The 18,677-nt window shown below is 37.2% G+C and overlaps 1 pseudogene; it reads right to left on the bottom strand.

Moving 5' to 3' along the window:
- Nucleotides 1-4,090: 4,090 nt before the first annotated feature.
- On the bottom strand, nt 4,091-4,834 carry LOC114221383 (large ribosomal subunit protein uL30 pseudogene; annotated as a pseudogene).
- Between the last annotated feature and the right edge of the window lie 13,843 nt (nt 4,835-18,677).

Below are 18,677 nucleotides of genomic sequence, written 5' to 3'. Positions count from 1 at the left end.
GCCACCATTACCTTGATCCCCAAACCAGACAAAGACCCCATCAAAAAGGAGAATTACAGACCAATATCCTTGATGAACATGGATGCAAAAATTCTCACCAAAATCCTAGCCAATAGGATCCAACAGTACATTAAAAGGATTATTCACCATGACCAAGTGGGATTTATCCCTGGGCTGCAAGGCTGGTTCAACATCCGCAAATCAATCTACGTGATACAATACTTTAACAAAAGAAAGAACAAGAATCTTATGATCCTCTCAATAGATGCAGAAAAAGCATTTGACAATGTACAGCATCCTTTCTTGATCAAAACTCTTCAGAGTATAGGGATAGAGGGTACCTACCTCAATATCATCAAAGCCATCTATGAAAAACCTACAGCGAATATCATTCTCAATGGGGAAAAGCTGAGAGCTTTTCCCCTAAGGTCAGGAACGCGGCAGGGATGTCCACTCTCACCACTGCTATTCAACATAGTATTAGAAGTCCTAGCCACAGCAATCAGACAACAAAAAGAAATCAAAGGCATCCCAATAGGCAAAGAGGAAGTCAAACTCTCACTCTTTGCAGATGATAGGATAATGTATGTGGAGAACCCAAAAGACTCCACCCCAAAACTGCTAGAATCGTACAGGAATTCAGTAAAGTAGCAGGATATAAAATCCATGCACAGAAATCAGTGGCATTCCTATACACCAACAACAAGACAGAAGAGAGACAAATCAAGGTGTCGATCCCATTTACAATTGCACCCAAAACCATAAATTTCACCAAAGCGGCAAAGGATCTATACTCAGAAAACTATAAAATACTCATGAAAGAAATTGAAGAAGACACAAAGAAATGGAAAAACGTTCCATGCTCATGGTTTGGAAGAACAAACATTGTGAAGATGTCAATGCTACCTAGAACAATCTACACATTCAATGCAATCCCCATTATAATACCATCCACTTTTTTCAAAGAAATGGAACAAATAATCCTAAAATTTGTATGGAAGCAGAAGAGACCCCAAATAGCCAGAGGAATCTTGAAAAAGAAAAGCAAAGCTGGCGGCATCACAATTCCGGACTTCCAGCTCTATTACAAAGCTGTCATCATCAAGACAGTATGGTACTGGCACAAAAACAGACACATAGATCAATGGAACAGAAAAGAGAGCCCAGAAATGGACCCTCAACTCTATGGTCAACTCATCTTTGACAAAGCAGGAAAGAATGTCCAATGGAAAAAAGACAGTCTCTTCCACAAATGGTGTTGGGAAAATTGGACAGCCACATGCAGAAGAATGAAACTGGACCCTTTCCTTACACCACACACACAAATAGACTCCAAATGGTTGAAAGCCCTAAACGTGAGACAGGAGTCCATCAAAATCCTAAAGGAGAACACAGGAAGCAACCTCTTCGACCTCAGCCACAGCAACTTCTTCCTAGAAACATCGCCAAAGACAAGGGAAGCCAGGGCAAAAATGAACTATTGGGATCTCATCAAGATAAAAAGCTTTTGCACAGCCAAAGAAACAGTCCACAAAACCAAAAGACAACCGACAGAATGGGAAAAAATATTTGCAAGTGACATATCAGATAAAGGGCTAGTATCCAAAATCTATAAAGAACTTATCCAACTCAACACCCAAAGAACAAATAATCCAATCAAGAAATGGGCAGAAGACATGAACAGATATTTTTCCAAAGAAGACATCCAAATGGCCAAGAGACACATGAAAAAGTGCTCAACATCGCTTGGCATCAGGGAAATCCAAATCAAAACCTCAATGAGATACCACCTCACACCCATCAGAATGGCTAAAATTAACTAGTCAGGAAACGACAGATGTTGGCGAGGAGGTGGAGAAAGGGGAACCCTCCTACACTGTTGGTGGGAATGCAAGCTGGTGCAACCACTCTGGAAAACAGTATGGAGGTTCCTCAAACAGTTGAAAATAGAGCTACCCTACCACCCAGCAATTGCACTACTGGGTATTTACCCCAATGATACAAATGTAGTTATCCGAAGGGGTGCGTGCACCCCAATGTTTATAGCAGCAATGTCCACAATAGCCAAACTGTGGAAAGAGCCAAGATGTCCATCGACAGATGAATGGATAAAGATCTGGTGTATATACACAATGGAATATTATGCGGCCATCAAAAGGAATGAGATCTTGCCATTTGCAACGACGTGGATGGAACTGGAGGGTGTTATGCTGAGTGAAATAAGTCAATCAGCGAAAGACATATATCATATGACCTCACTGATATGAGGAATTCTTAATTTCAGGAAACAAACTGTGGGTTGATGGAGTGGCTTGGGGTGGGAGGGATGGGGTGGCTGGGTGATAGACATTGGGGAGGGTATGTGCTATGGTGAGCGCTGTGAATTGTGCAAGACTGTTGAATCACAGATCTGTACTTCTGAAACAATTCAATATATGTGAAGAAAAAAAAAGAATATAGCAGGAGGGAAGAATGAAGGGGAGTAAGTGGGAGGGAGACGAACCATTAGAGATGATGGACTCTGAAAAACAGAGGGTTCTAGAGGGCAGGAGAGTGGTGGGTTGGGTTAGCCTGGTGATGGGTATTAAAGAGGGCACATTCTGCATGGAGCACTGGGTGTTATGCACAAACAATGAATCGTGGAACACTACATCAAAAACTAATGATATAATATATGGTGATTAACATAACAATAAAAATTTTAAAAAATAAAAAATTAAAAAAAATAAACTTTAGATGCTTATGTTTTCATAAACATATGAATTTTATTTGGAATTTATTTTTCATGATGGGCAAATTTAGAGAAGTCAATGAATTGTGAAATGGAAGGGAAGGAACCTAGACATTTTCTAGAAGTTAACCCAGCCCTCTGATTTTCCATTTGAAGAAATACTCCCAGGTGATTTCCTAATCTTGTCATGCACACCTGTAGTGTGAACTCTGTTGGAACCTGAGGTTCTCAGTCCCCAATCCAGTGTGGTTGGCCTTTCCATGCGACTTATTTTATAAATCACCTTTTCCTTTTTTTTTTTTTCTTTTTTAGAGGAGAAGGAGGGGCAGAGGGAGAGGAAGATGGAGACTCTTAAGCAGGCTCCAAGCCCAATGCAGAGCCCAATGTGGGGCTTGATCTCAGGACCCTGAGATCATGACCTGAGCTAAAATCAAGAGTCAGATGTTTAACCAACTGAGCCACCCAGGTGCCCCTAAATCACCTTTTTATCTGAAGACTGTCCAAATGTAGTGTTAGGTATGTCTATTAAAGTAACTGAAAAACCCAAAGGTTTACTAGATTTTTTGGCCTTTTGGTCAAAAGTGAAATTTTCCTCTGTAATTAAGACAATAGTTCAGTAAAAGAATGATAAACCCGCAAGCTTTCTGAATATGTGTGCTTTGGGAAACCCCAATGTGGGTGGCACTAAATATTTTTGACAGAAAATATGTGGGAAACAATGAGAAGTTGAGGTTTGTCATGAAACATATAAACGTGAATGGACAAGGAAACGCACATTCACTTTTTTGCTGGTGGGACCTATCTCCATTTCAAGTGGTACACTAAGTATGATGTTTTCACTTCTCATGCTAATGTTTTTGTTGGCATGGTTAATTCAGAATTTACTATATATATGCATACATCCTGTTCCCGTGGAATTAAACCCTGAAAGTATTGTTTCCTCTGCTGAAACATGAAATGAGGTTTTAGTAAACCTTGATACAAAATAATCAAAAGTCAGAATATGAATAGTATCATCTTTTGGAGAAAATGCTAAATGTAGTTAAAAGTCTTCAATTCAAATTTTAACCATGTCACTTACTTGTACATTATAGATTTAGTAAGAACCTGACAAGTGAACAGAAGCAAGGAAAGCAAGAGATTTTCCCTGGGACAGGATTTGTACTTCCATGACTATTTATTATAAAATGCTGACTGTGTTATGTAAACGTCTAACAATTAGGGCCTTCTCATCGTCAATACTGGCTATACCAGCCCAGATATATAAATATATCTATATCTATCTATCTATATTTTTTTCCATTTGAGAGTAGTCATTTATTAACTGACCAGATTACAAAAATAATCGTGGTTGATACCTTAGTGCATCCTTCTAATAAGCCTATTGATCTGGTCTTCCCTGTTGCTAGCCTCTCCACCTTCTACAAAATGGGTGGTCTTTTTCTTCATTCCCCCTCGTGGAGAAGATAATCTGAAGGGCCATAAAAAGTTGTTTGCTTCTTTGAAACGTTTTCCAACAGTATAGATCTCGTGAATCAGATCCTCCATGCAGATGATGCCATATTTACCAAGAGATCGGGCAATCAATGTGTTATCTGTCAGGGCACTTAACTTCTTGTTGATTTTGCCATAACCACGCTGGTAGATCAATTCATTCACCGACTTCAGATTTGGGTACCCCCATGCTATATACGGTTTCACAATCCTTAGCATGTTAACTGAAGCCTTGTTGAGCTTAACGAAGGTGCCAATGAAGATCTGGAGAAGGCAAAGAAGCTGCAACACCTTTCGAACATTTGGGCTCACACCACTGATACCTCGGATCCTGATGACAAATGCCAATTTGGGTTCTGCAGGTACGTAGAAGTTGCCAGCTTTTCTTGCCATCCTCGCCATTCGGCTCTCAGTTCTGTATATCTGCCTACATTCCTTGTGGTAATGCTTAGCTTTTTCATAGATAAGCTTCCTCCTTGCCTTTTGAAGCATCTTTTGAGCAAACTTCTTCCTCAGACGCTTGAGCTTCAACTCTATGAAATTTCTAAGGGTTTCTGGCACAGCAAGAACCTTCTTTTTCTTCTCTTCTGCACCCTCCATGGTTCCAGCCGGAAAAGAGCCAGCCCAGATATTTTGATGACATTTTCTGTTTTGTCCCAGAAGCTACATATAGGAGGATTTCACAGACTACCATCATCTTTTGGACTTTATTCCTAGGCTGAGTAGCCAAATATTTGTTGTTCATTAATTTGTATAGATGATTATTTAATAAACTTTAACATAGTAGCTATTCTGTCCCTGTTTTATGTATTTCAATTATTTAATGTACTTTGATCCTATGGTGATTGTATTACAACAAGGACATATTGACTACTTGATAAATAATAATGTTAATTAGTTATTTAGTTCCCCCCATAGAATCGACAGGTTAAAATCTATTTCATTCCCTTGAGGATAATATTTGATGAGAAATGAGTAAATATTGATTTTCATTAAGAAGTGGTTTTCTTTTAAAGTGTAAAATGTTAAGCAAAAGCATTTTCTTTATCTGCTTAAAAGCTCTGAAAGCTTATGAACATTCAACTTGCTCACCCATCACAAGGTCAAACTGTTCAGCATTGCAAACGTTAAGCCCCCTCTGTTCCATTGGCACATATGGTAGCTCACAAACACCGTCCTGAGCTACCTCATAATCATGAGTACAGGAGGGCATATGGGGCAACAGGGAAGAGGTGAACTCTGGTGGCAGTAATGTAGCTCTAAACCAATGAATCTATGCATAAACTTTTTTTCAGTGACGTGTTTTAGCGGGTTGAAGAATATAGGTGGAAAGTCTCACTGGGGGAAGCAAAAGTAAATAACTTTGAGTCATTTTATTATAGCATGACTCTCATACAAGTATAGAATAGACATGTATTTGACTTATTAATAAGGGTGCCCATAGCGCAATCAGAGAAATGTCTGATTTTAGAGCTGGAGATGAGCCTGGAGCATCTTGTAATGCCAAAAGTTTGGAAGTGGCTAAAAAAAAGAAAAGAAAAGAGAAGAATCATAGGGGCATATGAAATGGACACATAAGCAAACTGAAAGATTTTCCAATGGTCAAACCTGCAGCTATTTGAAAAAAAAAATACTGGATTATAAAACGAAGTATAAAATAAGAATCCAAGAGTCCATACTGATAGAACTAAATGACTGAATAAATAAATAGAGCTGAAGAGACAAATTTCCCATGCAGAGTTCCAAATAATTTGTGTAGGTAATCTGCTGCCAAGAAATGGGGGCATAGCTAACACAAAGAACATCTGAGATATATATACACCTATAATATATGTTATCCATACATATTATATGTATCTAAATGTGTGTATCTATCTGTGCAGGTGTGTGTACAGCTATACAGAAAGAGAGAATAAGATTGATTAAGATTGATTTATATTAAGTCAGTGAGGAAAAAAAGACTTGCTGAAATAAGTTTACTCAGTGGGAGACAGAACTGATTAGTATCCTACTGGGCAATAAAACCTACAACCTTTTGGGTTATCTTTCCTGCCAAAGATAAATCATTTGCACCTCTACTGGAAAAAAAATCCATATCACTGACACATAATTCACAGAACCTGGGCCTAATCAAACATAACTAGCAGTCAAACAAAGGTACACCCCCTAGAGAATTAGATAATCCTGGGGTGGTCGTGTTAGACAATGTTCTGATAGGATACTGAAAGGGCATATAGTTATGCTTGTGTCCTTTTCTGAATTGGTATAATTTCCTTCAGTGATAGCAGTTTCTTCCCTCAAAATCTAAAGGCTGCTTTCTGTAGTTCTAATAACATCATGCTCTAGTGAAAGACCCCTATTTTGAACTGAATTATCCCCCTTTACCATCACATAATATGAATTTCTGCCCAAACAGAAAAATAATTTTCTTTCCAGAATTTGTCTGGGGTTGTACAGAATTTTAATATCAGGGAAAAGTCTTTGATCTTAATAAATATTCCCCAAACAGAGAAACAGGAATTGGCTCTATATTTATGTAGATACAGCAAACAGGCCCCCTATGCCATGTTGAGAAATTCTGAAAAAAGTGAAAAACGTTAATACATAAATGCTGTTTTCAACCATTTATAAATATTTTCAATTAGTAATGTGCTCTGAGTCTTTTGTTTTGCTTATTTATTTTACTTTTTGCACGGACTGCTACAATTTAGCCATTGTCAGAATAATTTGTACAATGCTGCACTTGGTCCTTGTTTCGGGGTCACGTTCAGGCCTCGAGATCCACAGTTGTCACATATGGCACCGTATTTTGTTTCTCTCACAAGGTACATGTTCCTTTTTGGAGCACAAAAGTAATATATGTGAGATCTGCATTTTGAATACAAGATTTATTTGAACCTATCATGGGGAGAACGGATGTCCTTCACTTAATAAAGTTGAAAATCCAACTCCATAATGTATTGTTTCTGAAAAGAATTTTTATTAAAAAATATTGCAATAAGAGGTTACCGAATAGCATATTGAAGAGCATACATGGAAGTTTTCACCTGAGGGAGTGAAAGTAAATAACTCTGAATCATTTTATCAAAGGAATGCAGCTAACATTGCAAACCAAGGAAAGAATAATAAATCATAACTCAATACAATTGACCTTTAGACTGCTAAGAGTTTATACATACAATCCCAAGCCATGTGGGCTTTTTATACTTCAACATGTACTTTAAAAAATATGTACCTCATTTTATAGAAGTTTTAGACTTACAGAAAAACTGAGATGATACTACAGAGTTCTCTTATATCTCACACCGTTCCCCTTACTGGCATCTTTCATCAGTACATTTGTCACAATAAACTAATACTGATACATTATTTTTATGTAGAGTCTATATATTATTCAGATTCTCTTTTTTTTTTTTTTAAGATTTTATTCATTTGAGACACAGATACAGAGAGAGAGAGAGAGGCAGAGGGAGAAGCAGGCTCCCCGCTGAGCCGGGAGCCCGATGTGGGCTCGATCCCAGGACCCTGAGATCATGACCTGAGCCGAAGGCAAATGCTTAATCATCTGACCCACCCAGGCGCCCCAAGATTCTCTTAGTTTTAACCCAAATTCCGTTTTAGGATTTTATCCAGGACACCATATTACAGTTAGTCATGTTTCCTTACATTCTTCTCGACTGTGGCAATTGTCCAGACTTCCTCATTTTTTAGAATCTGGACAGTTTTGAGGAGTGCTGGTTAGGTATTTTGTAGAAGTCTCTTCTATTGGAATTTGTCTGATATTTTTCTCATCATTAGACTGGGACTATGATTTTTGGAAGGAAGATCACGCAGATAAAATGCCATTTCCATTACTCTCTACCAAGTGTACATACTATTAATATGACTTATCATTGTTGACCTTAACCTTGATCAATGGGCTGAGGTAGTGTTTGCCAGATTTCTGCACTGTAAAGTTACCTTTCTCCCCTCCTTTTGATACTACATCTTTTGGGAGCAAGTTACTATGCACAATCTGCATTAAGGTGGGGGTTATGCCCCCATTTCTTGACAACAGAGTATCTATACAAATTATTTGGAACTCTGCATGGGAAATTTGTCTCTTTAGCTCTATTTATTTATTCAGTCATTTAGTTTTATCAGTATGGACTCTTGGATTCTTATTTTATACTTTGTTTTATAATCCAGTATTTTTTTTTCCCAAATAGCTGTGGCTTTGACCATTGGAAAATCTTTCAGTTTGCTTATGTGTCCATTTCATATGCCCCAAGATTCCTCTTTTTTCTTTCTTTCTTTCTTTTTTCTTTTTTTTTTTTTTAGCCACTTCCAAACTTTTGGCATTACAAGATGCTCCAGGCTCATCTTGTCTATTTCCTAACCCCAGCCCTAAAAATCGGACACTTCTCTAAGGAGCCTGCATATGGATTACATGTATGTATGCACTTGTCAGAATTCATCAATTGTAGACTTAGGTTTTGTGCAGCTAACTGTATATACACTTTGCCGAAAATCAGATCTGTGAATAGGTTTCTGTTAGTAGGCTTACTTTTCTCAGCGGTATGAGTTAACAATTCTGAAATGAACTTTTGTGTATTCTGGATTTGTGCAAGTGGGTAAAAGTATTGAGGATAATGGAATCCAGATTTCTCATTGTTCAGGAACAGTGACAGAGGGATAAAAATATAGAAAGAGGAGAACCATATGTGACCTATGGTACTGAATTCAAAATGAAACTCTAGTTACTTAGATATAGAAATAGAAACATAGATAGAAATAAATACAGATAAAGGATAAAGGTATAAGTAGATGAAAATATTTTCCAGCTCTCTGCTAAAAGGAACTAGGAGCAATAAACATCAGTACCAATGATGAGACCTACCAGGCAGATCTTAGTTTCTGAATGCCATTCTTGACTAAAAACAACCAGGATACCTTGGAAAAATGGAAGTAAGAAACTGTTCAAAGAATCATGGAGATATGCTGGAAGCATGAAGGAGAGCCTCAGTGGAAGCATGGACTGCAATTCCTGGCCCTCACTGCTGAGCAGAGAAAAGGACAGGCAGGGGCATTGGTTGGGAATGACTCCATAAGAAGCATAGTCCCCAACAAATACTGGCTCCTTGGCATTCTCAACAGCCTCATTCAGAACAATTTAGGTCACAAATTTAAAAAATCCAAGTCAAGAGCCAGAGACCACAGAATATATCCCAGTATACACGCAAAGAGGGTTAGAAAAATTCAAGACAAAGAGAATGATAAGCAACAGAGAATTTCTCTTTATGAATGTATAAAAGCAGGTCTGGACTCTTCTTTGTTTCTTTTTGTATACCTGACACAGAAATCTAGGAGGAAATTGTGTCACCTTTGTACATTTACAAGCACACTGGTGAACAAAAAAAAAAATCCTGTCAATGTTTAAGAAATGAAAGCATGGAGTATGTAAAGATCTACAAACTCCTACAATGAGAGAGAGCAAAATGGTTCCTGAAAATCAAAATTTTGTTGGATGATAGGGGTTCATGGCCGACACATGAAAGGAGGCAGTACTAGAACATCTACAGACCTGATGAGAGCCTCCTGCCATGTCATAACAAGAAAATAGTCATCTTAAAGACAAAAACCAACAGATGCTTTTCCATAAGCCACTGTGTGAAAAACTAAAACGGTGAAAAGCAAAAGAGAAAAGGTCGGTGTATTTGACACCTAACTGGATGTTCTGTTTTACCTGGAAATTATTTTCTAATGTAGGAAATTTCTTACCGAGTCAAGATTATTCTGTTTGGAGGCCTTTCAGTAAAAGGTTGAAATTTAATGAGGCATCTCCTATACACCAACAATTCAGTATACTCTTGAGTACACATAGAAACAAATTTAACTACAGGAAACTGTTGTTGGCGCTAATGAAAAAAGAGCATAATTTGAAGGCTAAAAAACAAAGAAAACAGAGAACAACTTCAAAGGACTCACACTGGGTAATTCTGGAACGACTGTAGATCAAAATAAATATCGTAACGGATTACAACTAACCTAATAACATAAGAATCCATGAACCCATACAGATGTAAGTAACTAGGAGAGAATGCATAGTCTTTCTCATAGTAGAATGTCAGTAAATGCAGAAGGAATGATGGAGTTAAAAATAAACAAGAGATATTAAAATTAGTGAATGAAAAGGATCAGGACATTTTCATAGCCTCAGATTATCTCTTCACAAATTACTTATTAATGACAAAGGGGTACACAGTTGCTCCAAAGTGTAGAAACCTACAGACACCACCTTAACCAAGTGATCCCAACTGACCTCACGTTGCTCCTTCTATCACGCACTGACAGTGGCACAGTATGACTTCTGTGGTATTTCCTCCAAAATGTATAACCCACGTCTCATCATGAGGAAAGATCACACAAAGTCACATTAAGAGACATTTTGCAAAATAACTGCTCAGACCTCCTCAAATTTTCAACTCAAGGAAGATGAAGAAAGACTGAGGAAATCTTCCAGACTAAAGAAAAACTAAAGCGATATGATAACCAAAGCAATGCTATAAAGAACATTATTGAAGCATAGATAAATATGAATACAGACTATGGTTCAACAATAGTGTATCAATGTCTAACTTCCTAATTTTAAGAACTACACTGTGGTGACAAGACAATATTCTCGTTCTTAGGAAATACACATGTCTAATACTCTTTAATACTTAGAGAAAATAGGCATCTCTTCAACTTATTCCCAAAATACTTCAGAAAAAAATTAGTATAATGTAGAATAGCACTACAAAAACTATTTGATACGCATACGCATTTTACATATAACATACTTATATAAAATAATACAGAAAATGGGCAAAATGTAAACAATTGGTGAATTTGGGTCATGGGCAAATGGGAGTTCCCTGTCCTACTCATCAACTTTTATACAAGTTTGAAATTAAATGTTTTTTTAATTAAATATGTTAAAATAAAATTTTACCAAGAAGTTTTAAAAATAAATGTTGATTAGAGAAAAGAGAGATAAATATAATAACCTCTACATACTCTAATAATAGAAGGTAAACACAAGTAAACAAGTTTAAGAATGAAAAAGTAGATATAGACATAATCCAGAGGATACTAAAAGGTAAAAAGAAAATACTAGCACAACTCTCCTGATAAATTTGAAAATAATTTTCTGGAAATTATAGATGAAATAGTAGCAACAAAAAATATGCTGTTGAAGAATACTAAATGGAATGAGAAATATTTTTGATATATACATTTAAAAAATGTAGAACAGTTTGCAAATAGATTGACTCTAGAATTACAAAAATAGATATAAAATCAGAATTAGAATAATACATAAAAACAATCTGATAATAGAGATTACATAAACTGATTATGGGTATCTTCTTTTGGGGGGTCCTTTTGCATTTCCCAAATGTTAGGCAATATTGTGTGCTACTTTTTCAAAAATTACAAAAAACCTCCAAAATTTTATGAAATATCTATGAAAACACACATTAGATAAACATGTGCAACGGCTCTGGAAACTAAGGATTAGAATTTATCATATATCAGAATCTTGGAAGGACTCATACTAATTACAAGCAGATGTTAAGGCTTAAACAAGTCTAATCATAGCCAATGACTGTTTGACCTTTTGCCCTGGGACAATGCAATAGGGAATGGACACAGTCCTCTGACAGAACGAGGGTCAACAACATGGAAATTGGCTGGACACCATCTTCTCATTGCAGATATTTTCTGAGGGAGGAAATTCTTCTCCCTATACCCACCCCCTCATTAGCTCATTCTTTCTACATTCATTTAGAATAGCTAAGAGACCTTGAGAATTATCAGAGTGGATATTTTGCCTCCACAGCTTTGCTTTGTAACAAGCTCTGTCAAAGACTAGCAATCCCAGCATCAGAAAAAGAGTGACATCAAGAGGGGGACATAGATTGCTCCTGACTTTGCTCCCTGTCACAAGAACAACTAACAACTACTCAAGAACAAGACACCACTAACAGAATCCTAGGACACGGAGGTGAGCCTGAAGCACCCTCAGACCATCAGAGACCAAGACAGTCTGCATTAGAGGCGTAAGTGACAACATTGACCACATTGCCCTTCCCCGAAACCAAAGCTGCACTATGTGGAGAGGTCTCCCCTGAGCCTTCAGTTACTCCAGTGGGAAAAGAGAGCCCAGGGGATAACCAGACTCCCAGCATTGTAGGATATGGGAGCCCCCACTCTGCTCTTGTACCACAGGACCACAGGGGAATCAGCAGGGCTCAACCACAGGGAATCTGGCTGACAAAGCGGGGGAAGGGCTTGCAACAACTTCTTGACCAACTTCATACCTGCAGTGCCCAAGTAGTAAACTCAGCTAGCAGTTTGGTCATGCACAGAGTCAAGGCAGGAGCACACTCTGACCAGGGAACTTGGATGGGTGCAGATCTGCCTGATTCAGATCTTTAAAAGATCTGAATCAGCCCTAAAATCCAGTTTGGACACACCCAGGTAAGGAGCTGAATCACGGCCCCACCCTCTGTAGAGAGTGTCTTCTGGTCCCATCTGACCAGAAGGGCTGGGGACAACTCTGGAAGCTGTGCGGCCTGGTGGTGCTCAATCCAATAGATGGGTGAGCAGAACTGATTTCCCCCAGAGTAAAGCCCCCAGTACCAGGCATGGAATATTCCTGTGCTATGCAAAGGCTTGGTGTTAATTCATTGCTGAAGGCTAAAGAGAGCTCCCAGCCCCTCCCAAGCAGAAAGCCAGTTTGAGAGTAGCCTAGAGCTGCTCCTTTTCCTCCCACCCAGACAATGAGCTGAATCACAGCCCCCCCCCCCCACTGTGAAGAGTATCTGGCAGTCCCATCTGATAAGGAGGGCTGACAGTAACTCCTGGAAGTTGTGTGGCCCAGGGGCACTCAAGCCAAGAAGCGGGTGGGCAGAGCCAATAGTTGCAGAAAAAAGCCAATGGCCCTGTTTGGTCAGGGAACTTGGAGAGCAGGTTGGCTCCAGTTAAGACAGCAAACAAAGAACTTTGCTGGTTTTAGAGCTGCTTCTCCCACTGTACCCAGGCAGAGAATCTAATTCATAGCCCCACTCATTACTGAATAGAGCCTTCAGCCTGTCTGACCAGGGAACCTAACCAGAGCACTGGGGAAGCCACATAGCACATTCAACAGCCCCGAGTATAGTTGCACTTCAACAGAGAGCACTACGTGTGGCTTCCCTGTCTGTAGAGCAAAACTAGAGGCCTTACCTTACCAGAGAATTCAGTGCACACTCTGCCTGATTTGGGTCCCCAAACAATAATCTGTTCAGGGTCTTGTCCTGCTGCCTACCAAGGCAGGGAAGCTAATCCATAACCCCTTCTACTGCTAAATATAGTACCCAAGCCCAACCATTTAGTGAGCCTGGCCCGAGAATCCAGGCAATTGTGAAGCCTATCATACAGCCTCACTTGGGTAGGGAACCAAGTTATTAGTCCTATGCCACTGTTCTCAGCCACTGGCACATACACACTCTATCCTCAGAGCTTGAACAGTTGCCTCACTCCAAAACAGACCATAATAGAAGGGCCCACCTACCTAAGGACATTACCAGTAGACATACCCAGAAACCCAAACTGAGCTGAATGGTGAAGAACTGTCTCTGTCAAAGCAAACCTATAAAGTCTGGAAGAAGAGCCTGATTTCTCAAATGAGCCTATACCGATGTAAGGAATCAATGATCATGAAAAATCAAGTAAATATGACAAAACCAATGGAAACTAATAAAGTGCCAATAAGTGGCCCTAAAGAAAGGAAGACGTATGAACTGTCTGACAAAGAATTGAGAGTAATCTTCTTACGGAAGTTTAATGAACTACAAAATCCCCAACAAATAACCAAAAAACCCACAAGCCACAGACAGATAACTAAACAAAATTAGGAAAACAATGAGAAGTTCAACAAGGAAAGAGCAATCACCAGAAACAAACAAACAAATCCTGGATTTGAAAAATGCAACTGAACTGCAGAATTCAATAGAGTTCCAAAAGCAGACTCAGCCATGCAGAAAAAAGCATAAGTGACCTGGAAGATAAGACATTGGAAATTATCTAGTCAGAGGAGCAAAATAACAAACAAATAAATGATGAAAAAGTGTGAAGTAAACCTATGGAATTATGGAACACAAAGGAAAAAAGCAATATGCACATTATGAGAATTCCTGATGGAGGAGAGAAAGAGAAATAAATGAAAGTATATTTAAAGCAGTAATGGCTGAAAACTTCCCAAACCTGGGAAGAGAAATGGACATCCAGATCAACAAGGCCCAAGGAATTCCAAATACATTGAACATGGATAGGGCTACACTGAGACACGTTATAATTGTCAAAAGTTAAAGACCAAAAAAAAAAAAAAGGAATTTTAATAGAAGCTAGGAAAAGTTACATACAAGGGACTACCCATAAGGCCATCAGCAGATTTCCCAACAGAAACTTTTCAAGCCCGGAGAGAATGGGATTACATATTCAAAATACTGAAAGAAAATAACTGTCAACTGGGATTTCTATAGCTGGAGAACCCGTTCTTCCAAACTGAATAAGGGATAAAGCCTTTCTTGCACAAACAAAAGCTAAGGGAGTTTATTACCACCAGAACTGCCTTATAAACAGTGCCAAAGGGAGTTCTTCGAGTGGTAGTAAAAGAATACTAATTGACATTGTAAAAGCATAAAAAAGTAGTAGAAACCTAACTAATAATGGTAAATATATAGTTATAGTTAAATTCCATAATATGGTAATAGTAGAGCATAATTCACTGAAAACTGTAGTTTGAAAGTTAAAAAGAAATGGTAAAGAGAGAAAAGAGGTCATTATATAATGATAAAAGGGTCAATACATCAGGAAGATATATTACAAATGGTTATGTGCCCAACACTGGAGCACCTAAATATATAAAGTAAGAACTAACAGAGCTAAAATAGAGCTAAACGAGAACATAGCTAAAACAAGAAATAAGTAATACAATAATAGTTAGGGACTTTAATACCCCACCCTCAACAATAGATGGATCATCCAGACAGAGAATCAATAAGGAAACTGTGGGTTTGAATAACACTATAGACCAAATGGATAAAGACATATACAGAACATTCTATCCAACAAAAGCAGTATACACCTTCTTCTCAAGCACACATGGAAGATTTTCTAGGCTGGAGCATATGTTAGGCCACAAAACAAGTCTAAGCAAATTCAAGAAGATTGACAGCATATCAAGTATCTTCTCTGTCCACAACAGCATAAAACTAGAAATCAGTAACAAGAGAAAAACTGGAAAATTCACAAACACATAGAAATTAAACATTTTCTTGAACAACCAATGGAACGTAGTCAAAAGGTACAAACTTATGGTTATAAGATGAAAAAATATTAGGGATGGCATGTACAACATGATGACTATTGCTAACAGCGCTGTGTGGTATATAGGAACGTTCTTAAGAGAGTAAATCCTAAGAATTCTCATCACAAGGAGAAAATATTTTTCCTTTTTTCTTTTTTTCCTTTTTTATATCTTTTCATTTTATTTACTTTTTTGTTTGAGAATTTTTTTAAATTTAAATTCAATTAATTGACATACAATGTATTATTGGTTTCAGAGGTAGAGGTCAGTGATTCATTCGTCTCATATAATACCCAGTGCTCATTACATCACGTGCCCTCCTTAATGTCTATCACCCAGTAACCCATCCCCCCATCTTTTCATTTTATTGTATCTATATGAGAAGATGATTGTTAGTTGAATCTATAGTAGTAATAATTTCATGATATATGTGAGTCAAACCATCATGCTGTATACACCTTAAACTTATACAGTGATGTATGTCAATTATTTCTCAATAAAACTGGAAAAGAAATTCAAATTAGAGAAATAAGTCAAAAGCTAAAAAAATGCAGAGAATGATAGAAAAGAGAGGTGAAGCAGAACAATACAATAATCATTATTTCATTTTGGCAGAACAATAGAGAAACTTAGAGGTTTAAATATAATTGATTATAACATTAAAATGAGCTAGATAATAGAATAATTTACTAAGGAAAAAGAATTTTTAAAGAGATCACTGTAAGAAACACATGGGAAGGGAAAACAAGTCTATAACATAATAAACTAAGGAGTAAATATAAAATAAGTTGAATATAACAAAATCAAATTGAATAATTGATTTGGTTAAATTCCCCCATAAAAAGATTTTTCGATTGGTTTAAGAAATAAAATCTAGCTATAAAGTGACTACAAGAAACAAACAGATGATGAAAATAAGGAGATGGAGAAAGATATGTTAGGCAAAGATGAATGAAAACATCAGACGATAAGGGGCGCCCGGCTGGCTCAGTCAGTGGAGCATGTGACTCTTGATCTGGGGTGATGAGTTTGAGCCCCACCCTGGGTGGGGAGCCTACTTAAAAAAAGATAAAATTAAATTAAAATTTAAAAAAAATCAGATGATGATGTTAATATCAGATGTAGTAAAATTAAAAGGATTCAACAAAAATGATTTTATGATAAAAATTACAATAGAAATTGATATGACATCACTAATATTATATTTACCAAATAACTAAGTATATAGAGATTCTGAACAGAATAATCTCCAACATATGTATATGTTTATGATATTTTATATCTAGCTATCTCTATCACTATACATATTTCTTAATTCATTACATTCATAGAAAAATTGTAAAAAATCATCTGAAGTTGGGCAGATAAAAAGCTTAGGAAAAAAAAGCTTAGAAAAATTTTAAATGAAGAAAGTAATGCTCTTTCAAAAAAATGTGAGAAAACTAAAATCGGTAACAAAGAAACAATATAAACTTAGTTGCTTGGTGATTGAGAACACTCTTTAATATGATCTCAAGAAGAAATATAAATTTTACAAGAAGTGTAAAATCATTAAGGGATTAATGGAAAACGTAACATAATAGATAAAAACCTAAAAGAACACAGCTAAAATTCTACTTGAATAAATGCTTCAAGCAGAAGTTCTTTTTTTTTTAAGATTTTATCTATTTATTTGACAGAGAGAGACACAGCGAGAGAGGGAACACAAGCAGCGGGGGGAGTGGGAGAGGGAGAAGCCGACTTCCCGCTGAGCTGGGAGCCTGATGTGGGACTCGATCCTAGGACCCTGGGATCATGACCCGAGCCGATAGCAGATGCTTAACAACTGAGCCACCCAGGCACCTGGTCAAGCAGAAGTTCTTCTGGATATTCATTTTGATAACTGAGAAAAGAACAAGAAGAGTAACTAAAGTAACAACCAAGAGTCAGCAAACTCCAGCCTATAGACCAAATCTGGCTTGCTGCCTGTTTTGTAAATAGTTTCATTGGAACATAGCCACATTTATTTCTTTATGCATTCCCTCTGATTGCTTTACACAAGAGTGCCAGAACCGAGTAGTTGAAACAGAGGTCACAGGGATCACAAAATCTGAAATATCCACTACCTTGCCCTGAATGGAAAAAATCTGTTGATTCTAAAATAGACCATAAAGAAATTGCAAGATAATTATAGTCATAAAAAAATGATGTAAAACAAATAAATCAATCAATGAAATAGACAATACCCAGTAGATTCATCTTTAGATAGATTGGTCAGGGAAAGTTAATCTGAGGAGATACAGAGGTCTGTAGGATGATTTTATGTCCAACATGTGAAGAACTAGGGAGAGAGCCTTCCTGGCAAAGATAACAATATGGAAGAAAGGCTGATGATCTCGGGAAAGAGAAGGTAGGCTAGGGGGATGGAATACAAGTAAGCAAGGGCCAAGGTAAGAACTAGATCCTGCAGAGCAGGGAAAGAAGATGGGATTTTACTCAGAGAGCAGTAGAATTTACAGTAGAAAGACAATTATAGTTAAGTGATCTATCAATATAATATTTATAAGTACAAAAGGCAAAAATATGTAGTGATATTAATTGATAATTTTTTTAATATGGTAAAATTCATCAGCCTTTCTTGATTACAGCCGTAAACCAAAAGAAACAGAAAGCAATTCCAGAAAGACAGGCTTTCTCAGAGACCAACAACAACACAAATCATACAAAATAGAAAAACACTGAAGGCATTGCCATTGAAACCAGAAAAAAGACAGGAGTACCTGCCATCACCACTATTCAATTTTTTTCTGAAGATTCTAGCTGATGCAAGAAGTACAAGGTGTAAGGACCACTACTGAAAAAAGAGATTATTTTTTATAGTTATTAAATAATGAATCTATGCCTAGAAAATCTAAGAAACTCAAAAACTAGTATAGCTAGTTTGAGAATCTAATAAATGGCTAACAATAAATATGCAAAAATCAATAAATTTTATATTAAAAATCACAGCTAGAAATTAAAATAGAAAAATGTCCTGCATCCATAATAGTGAAAACTTATATGATATTTAGGAATATATTTAACAAGAAAAATAAGATT

Source organism: Eumetopias jubatus, unplaced genomic scaffold, assembly GCF_037043125.1.
Source record: "Eumetopias jubatus isolate StellerSeaLion01/CBP00866 unplaced genomic scaffold, mEumJub1_p1.0 scaffold_14, whole genome shotgun sequence".
NCBI classification, from domain to species: domain Eukaryota; kingdom Metazoa; phylum Chordata; class Mammalia; order Carnivora; family Otariidae; genus Eumetopias; species Eumetopias jubatus.
The sequence above is the reverse complement of the archived record's forward strand: the minus strand, read 5'-3'. Positions and strand labels throughout refer to the sequence as shown.